This window comes from Physeter macrocephalus, chromosome 9, assembly GCF_002837175.3.
Source record: "Physeter macrocephalus isolate SW-GA chromosome 9, ASM283717v5, whole genome shotgun sequence".
Classification (NCBI taxonomy): domain Eukaryota; kingdom Metazoa; phylum Chordata; class Mammalia; order Artiodactyla; family Physeteridae; genus Physeter; species Physeter macrocephalus.
Window position 1 is genome coordinate 40,010,190 of NC_041222.1, and position 6,097 is coordinate 40,016,286.

At 37.9% G+C, this 6,097-nt stretch overlaps 1 non-coding gene across 1 annotated transcript; it reads left to right on the forward strand.

The window, feature by feature from the left end:
• Positions 1-417: 417 nt before the first annotated feature.
• LOC112065799 (U6 spliceosomal RNA) lies at positions 418-522 on the forward strand. Its single transcript, XR_002892236.1, has one exon. It is a non-coding gene; the product is annotated as a U6 spliceosomal RNA (small nuclear RNA).
• Positions 523-6,097: the final 5,575 nt, after the last annotated feature.

The following is a 6,097-nucleotide window of genomic DNA, read 5'->3' on the forward strand; positions in this document are numbered from 1 at the left end:
TAGTGAGTTAAAGAAAGTAGTGCCCAGGCTTCAGTTTAACTTGTAAACAACAGTAATGGTTGTGCACCATTTTGAACACAGCCTCTTACCTACTGCTTTCATAATGGAGAAGGACATAAACATGTTCTGAGCACTTATTAGCATCCTGAGTACTTTGTGAATGTTTGTCTCATTTAATCCTCACAGCAAGTCCAAGGTTGGAGTTGTATTGTCCCATTTTGTAGGCAAGAAAACTGAGGCTGAGATTCCTGAAATTGTACAGCTGATAAATGGCAGAGCCGGGACTGGAATGTAATTCTTATCCTACTTTCCCTGCTGTCTAATACTGGACTTAGTATGGAGGCAAAATGGCTCCTCAGAACTGGGGTTCAGACTTTGGCCCTGAAACAGGTTGATAGTCAAGAATCATAGGTCCTTGCTCGCTTCGGCAGCGCATATCCTAAAATTGGAACGATACAGAGAAGATTAGCATGGCCCCTGCGCAAGGATGACACACAAATTCGTGAAGCCTTCCATATTAAAAAAAAAAAACAAAAAACATAGGTCCTACCTTGAAATAACAGACAGAGACAACTGATTATGGCAGATAAATGGAGAAATGAGTAAAACCATACTTTTAAAATCAAATATTTTATACATATAAAATAATTTATGGATATGTCATTTATATACAAAATAAAATAGGTAAGTTATAAAGAATATCATTAAATAAACACATGTGCCCATCACCCATGTATATAAAATTTCTTCATATATAATATATGTATAAAGAATCTCTTTATCGAGAAATTACCACTGTCTTAAATTTTTTATTTTCCCCTTGCTTTTCTGTATGGTTTTATTACATGTCTGTGTATATGCATGTGCAAAATATTTTATTAACTTTGTTTTTTACTTTATGTATAAGGTATTATACTTCAAGTATTCTTCTGCAACTTGCTTTTTTAAAATTTAACGTTATGTTCCCGAGATTTATCCATTTTGTCACATAGAGCTGTGGTTCATTCATTTTTACTGATGTATAGTATTCTATTGTATGAACATACCTTAATCTATTCTTTCTGTCAATGGGCATTTGGATTGTTCCCCATTTTTGACCATCACAAATTGTGCTATCATGAACATCCTTGTACATATCTCCTGAGCATTATGTTACTACCTAGAAGTAAATTTCTGAGTCAAGGAGTATGCACATGTTCACCTTGATAAGTCAATGACAAATTGTTTTCTAAAGAGTTTAGACCAGTTTACACTGGTATCAGCAGTAGCTAAGTATTTATATATCCTCTCAACATTTGATATTGTTATACTTTTTCATGTTTGCTGGTCTGGTAGGTGGAAAGTGGTGTCTATTAGTTTTTACTTGTAGTTCCTACATAATTTATTTGGTTGGGCATCTTTTCATGTGTTTATTGGCTTTTCTGATTTCCTTATCTATGAGGTAAATACAGTTCGTTCGTATCTCTCTTTATTTTTACTTTCTCAACCCTTTTATACTGACATGTGGATGAGGAATTGGAGATACATGAGTAGTGCCAAGATAAATGAATGAGTGGAAGAAGAGAAGACACCATGTTTGAAAGGCCAGAAATCAACGAGAATGTGGTGTGTTTGAGAAACCAACAGAAATTCCATGCAATATGACGCTAAAATGCAAGCTTTGACTTTAAGGTAAGAGAGATCTGAAATTGAAGCAAGTTGTACAACATACCACTCTATAGTAATTTCAAATTAAACATCCAGAAACTGGTTATTTGACTCCTGAATTCCAAATGAGGGAATGATTTGTGGAGATGATTTTTTGGAGAGAGAGTTATTTCCTCCAACCTCTCCAAGGGGGAGGGGAATGCGGTTCTCCCTTTCATCTCGAGATTAGAGAGAAGGACTTCCCTTGGACCAGTAGGAGAATTTAATATGTACCCTGAGGAGTTGAGGGGGTGTGGTGGACTCATGTCAACTCGTGCTTTAAAAACTGGAGTCATCTGCAGTTACAGAGCCAGAAGAGAGGTCAGCAGGCAGCAGCTTGACTTCTACATTTGGTGAGGCATCTTTAGACAATATGAGCCAGGGAAGAAGTTTAACCCTTTCCTTACCACTCCTCTCTTCCCCTGCTTCAACCCGCTGGTGGAATCAGAAACCAGGTTTAGCACGTTGGAGGGGGGTGGGAGAGGTGGGAGCACCTCATAGAAGAGACTATGACCCACCCTCTTCTTCCAGGAGCAACCAGCCCACATTGGGCTCCAGCATGGGGGAGGGGCACAATTCAATTTTCAATCAACTTGAGTGTTTTCAGTGTCATATGGGACTTGATGTTTTGAAATATTGAACTGAGAATGTATTGACATTGGAAGCGACCATAATATTTTCTATTACCCAATAGGGAACCAAAAAGTTATTGCAACTGCTGGTATTTTCATCTAAGTGTGAGAGAAGAAACAGTCACATGAAAGGTTAAAGGGACAGTGGGAGACATATTGTTTCTTCATGATGTTCTGATTTTCAAAAATGATATAACTAGAGAGCAGAAAGAGAAGAGATTGTAAGGAAGGTGGCAAAGGCCAGATCTGAAGCAGAAGGAATCACAGGAGGATTGGGGACTTTCCCATAAAAGCCCTAGAAAGCCATTGAGGAGTTCTAGGTAGGGAAAATCTGTGATCAAAACAGTGCTTTTTGAAAAATCCTTCTAGTTTCAGAGTAAACGATGTCTTAAAGGGCAGCAGGAGCAGGGGTCACCCAGCGGAGGCCATGGTTGAGGAAAAAATATGTGGTGGTTTGGTCTAGATTAGTGGCAGTGAGAATAAAAGAAATGGAAGGTTGTGGGAGAAGTAATAAGCGTGAGATTAATTGGTGATGGACCTGATGTGGGAAGTCAGGAATGGCTTCTACGTTTCTGATCTGAGCCACTAAGTTGTCAGCAGCGCTATTTCCAGAAACTAGGAATTCTTTTGATCCTTTACTCTTTTGGGAGGTATACAGGGGCAGACAGTAGTGTCTCCATCTTACTGATGTGGTGACCAATATTCAAGAAAACCATGTAATTTGTTTGAAGTCCACATAACTCATTACATGCTGAGAGCTCTTGCTGGCTTCTTGCAGCTTCTACTTCAAATGACAATGCTTGAACTAGTTCTTTTTCTTTTTAAATATAAATTTATTTATTTATTTATATTTTATTTTTGGCTGTGTTGGGTCTTCGTTGCTGCCCACGGGCTTTCTCTAGTTGCAGCGAGCTGGGGCTACTCTTCGTTGGGGTGCGCAGGCTACTCAGTGCGGTGGCTTCTCTTGTTGTGGAGCACAGGCTCTAGGCCACGTGGGTTTCAGTAGTTGCCGCACACAGGCTCAGTAGTTGTGGCTCACGGGCTTAGTTGCTCCGCGGCATGTGGGATCTTCCCGGACCAGGGCTCGAACCCGTGTCCCCTGCATTGGCAGGTGGATTCTTAACCACTGCGCCACCAGGGAAGTCCAAACTAGTTCTTTTTGATTGCATTTAGAAACAAACGCCCCACCATAGGTGAAGTTAAGAGTGTAATTTAAAGGAAGAGAGAAAGAAACTGAATTCTGATACAGTCCTCAAGCTTAAAACATTTATACATTCAACAATTTCAGCAAAACATAATTATGCTTCTTAGAATCGTGGAACCATTTCATGAAACCCTGGATTTTAATAATAGTTTGAGAAAACTCTGAACTGGCCTAAGTAACATTTGGTCCTTTTCCAGCCACACCATTCTGCAATTTATCTTTTAGAGCAGTATCTCTTAAACCTTAAAGTGCATAGGAATCACTTCGGGATCTTGTTACAATGCCAATTCTGCTTTAGTAGGTTTGGGATGGGGCTCAAGATTCTGCATTTTTCACAACCTCCCAGGAGTTGCCCACACTGCTGGTCTGACTTTTGAAAAGGCAAGGTTTTATTTTAGATGAGCCCAGAACTTCTCAAAGCTGATGTGGACACTGAAAGAGATCAGAGAGAAAGGACTGAAAGGAATCCCAGAAATGTAATTATGTTGGGGATAAACAGATCTAACCCTTGCAAAATGGTGAAGCAGACAAACTTTGCCAGGCCTATTTCCCCACTTTTCTTTTTTTTTTTTTTTTTTCTCCCCACTTTTCAAATTCCTTTCCTCATTCAGCACCTGCCCACGCCTTAGTCCATCTTTCTACGGATGAACTCACTAATCCTTGCCTAGGGGCAGACTGGAAGGTGTTTTTTCCTGTTACCCGTCCCAGGAAGCTGCATTTTCAATGGCACTTTCAAATTTCTAGACCCAAAGTGTAATTAACTTTATTATGTAGAATGAGAGGTAATACTTTGATATTTGGGGGAAGGGGTCCTTGCTCAGCCCTCCTTCAAAGCTGACATAGACGGATCCTGGAGAAGGGAAGAGACCACCAGTTCAGGTGGCTTGTCTTATAGGGAATATTTTATCCTGCTTAATTTCCCCTGCCTCCTAGAAATCAATCTTTAAGATATGCCAAATATTAAAAAGGAAAGAATTTCTCTCCAAAGAATATCTGTTGGCAACTCTGCCCATGCAGAAGTGATGTGGAGGGTAGGGACATTGTTGAACTCTCAGTAAGCTAAGGGATAAACAGGTGGAGATGGATTGGATTAGACTGAATTGTTCCAATTAATCATGCTGAATTTAGAGCCAAGAGATGTTAGGTTCTGCTCTGGGTTTGGCCATTTACTGTGACCTTGGACAAACCATTTCACAGCTTTAGTTTCAGTCTCTTCACAAGTGAAATGAAACAAGGGGACAAAATGATCTCTAAGTTTCCTTCTTGTTCTAAAAACTGTGTCTGAAGTTGTTTCAGGTGAACTTGAAAAAAAAAAAGATAATTTTTACGCTGCCAGTTTTTACACTGGCTGGTCATCAAAATCACTTCGGAGAGCTTTTTAAAAATATAGGTCTTCTCCTACCCTGTTCTGATCATAGATGCAGCCTTGGAAACTATTTCATAAAGTTCTTCAGGTAATGTCTGTCCATCTGATCAATTTGGAAATCACTAAACCAAGCCACAAGGCGGCGACTGAGAGATGGTGATTTCCATCTCAATAATTTAAAACCATTTTGAATATTAAAATACAAATAAAATTGGTTTGCCATTTCCATATCTAATTTTACTTCATAATTTGAAATAAATTTGTGGTTGAAAGCATCTCTTAGGTTTTGTTATTTTGGGTTTAATTTTCTTCTATGTGAGCTGAAGCTATATTAATATAATATATATATAATTTCCAGCATTACAGACATATAAAATTAATGTAATCTTTAGCATTCAAGCTAAGGTTGGAGGTTTAGAGAGTGGCAAACTATCTCCTGATGTGAATGAAGGATAAATGTTCCAAATTTTCTAAGATAATCTCTTGAGCCATAGTTCCCACATTTCTCTTGTTCTTTTCTTTTTTTAATTGCAGTATAGTTGATTTACAATATTGTGTTAGTCTCAGGTGTACAGCAGAGTGATTCAGTTATATATATATATATATTTTTTCAGATTATTTTCCATTATAGGAAAGATATTGAATATAGATGCAATAAGATTATTGCAAGATATTGAATACCGTTCCCTGTGTTATACAGTAAATCCCTGTTGCTTATCTATTTTATGTATAGTAGTTAGTATTTGTTAATCCTGTATTCTAATTTATCCCTTCCCCCCTCCCCTTCCCCTTTGGAAATCATAAGTTTGTTTTCTATGTCTCTGAGTCTGTTTCTGTTTTGTACAATATATAGATTCATTTGTATTATTTTTTAAATTCCACATATAAGTGATACCATATATTTGTCTTTCTCTGTCTGACTTACCTCACTTAGTACAATATTATCTAGGTTCATCCATGTGGCTGCAAATGGGAATATGTCATCTTTTATGACTGAGTAATATTCCATTGAGTGAGATATTAATATAGACATCTATATCTATATATTAATATATATCTCCCATCTTCATAAGCCAGTCATCTGTTGATGGGCATTTAGGTTGTTTCTGCACCTTGGTTATTGTAAATAGTGCTGCAATGAACACTGGGGTACCTGTATCTTTTTTTTTTTAATATAAATTTATTTTATTTTATTTTTGGCTGCATTGG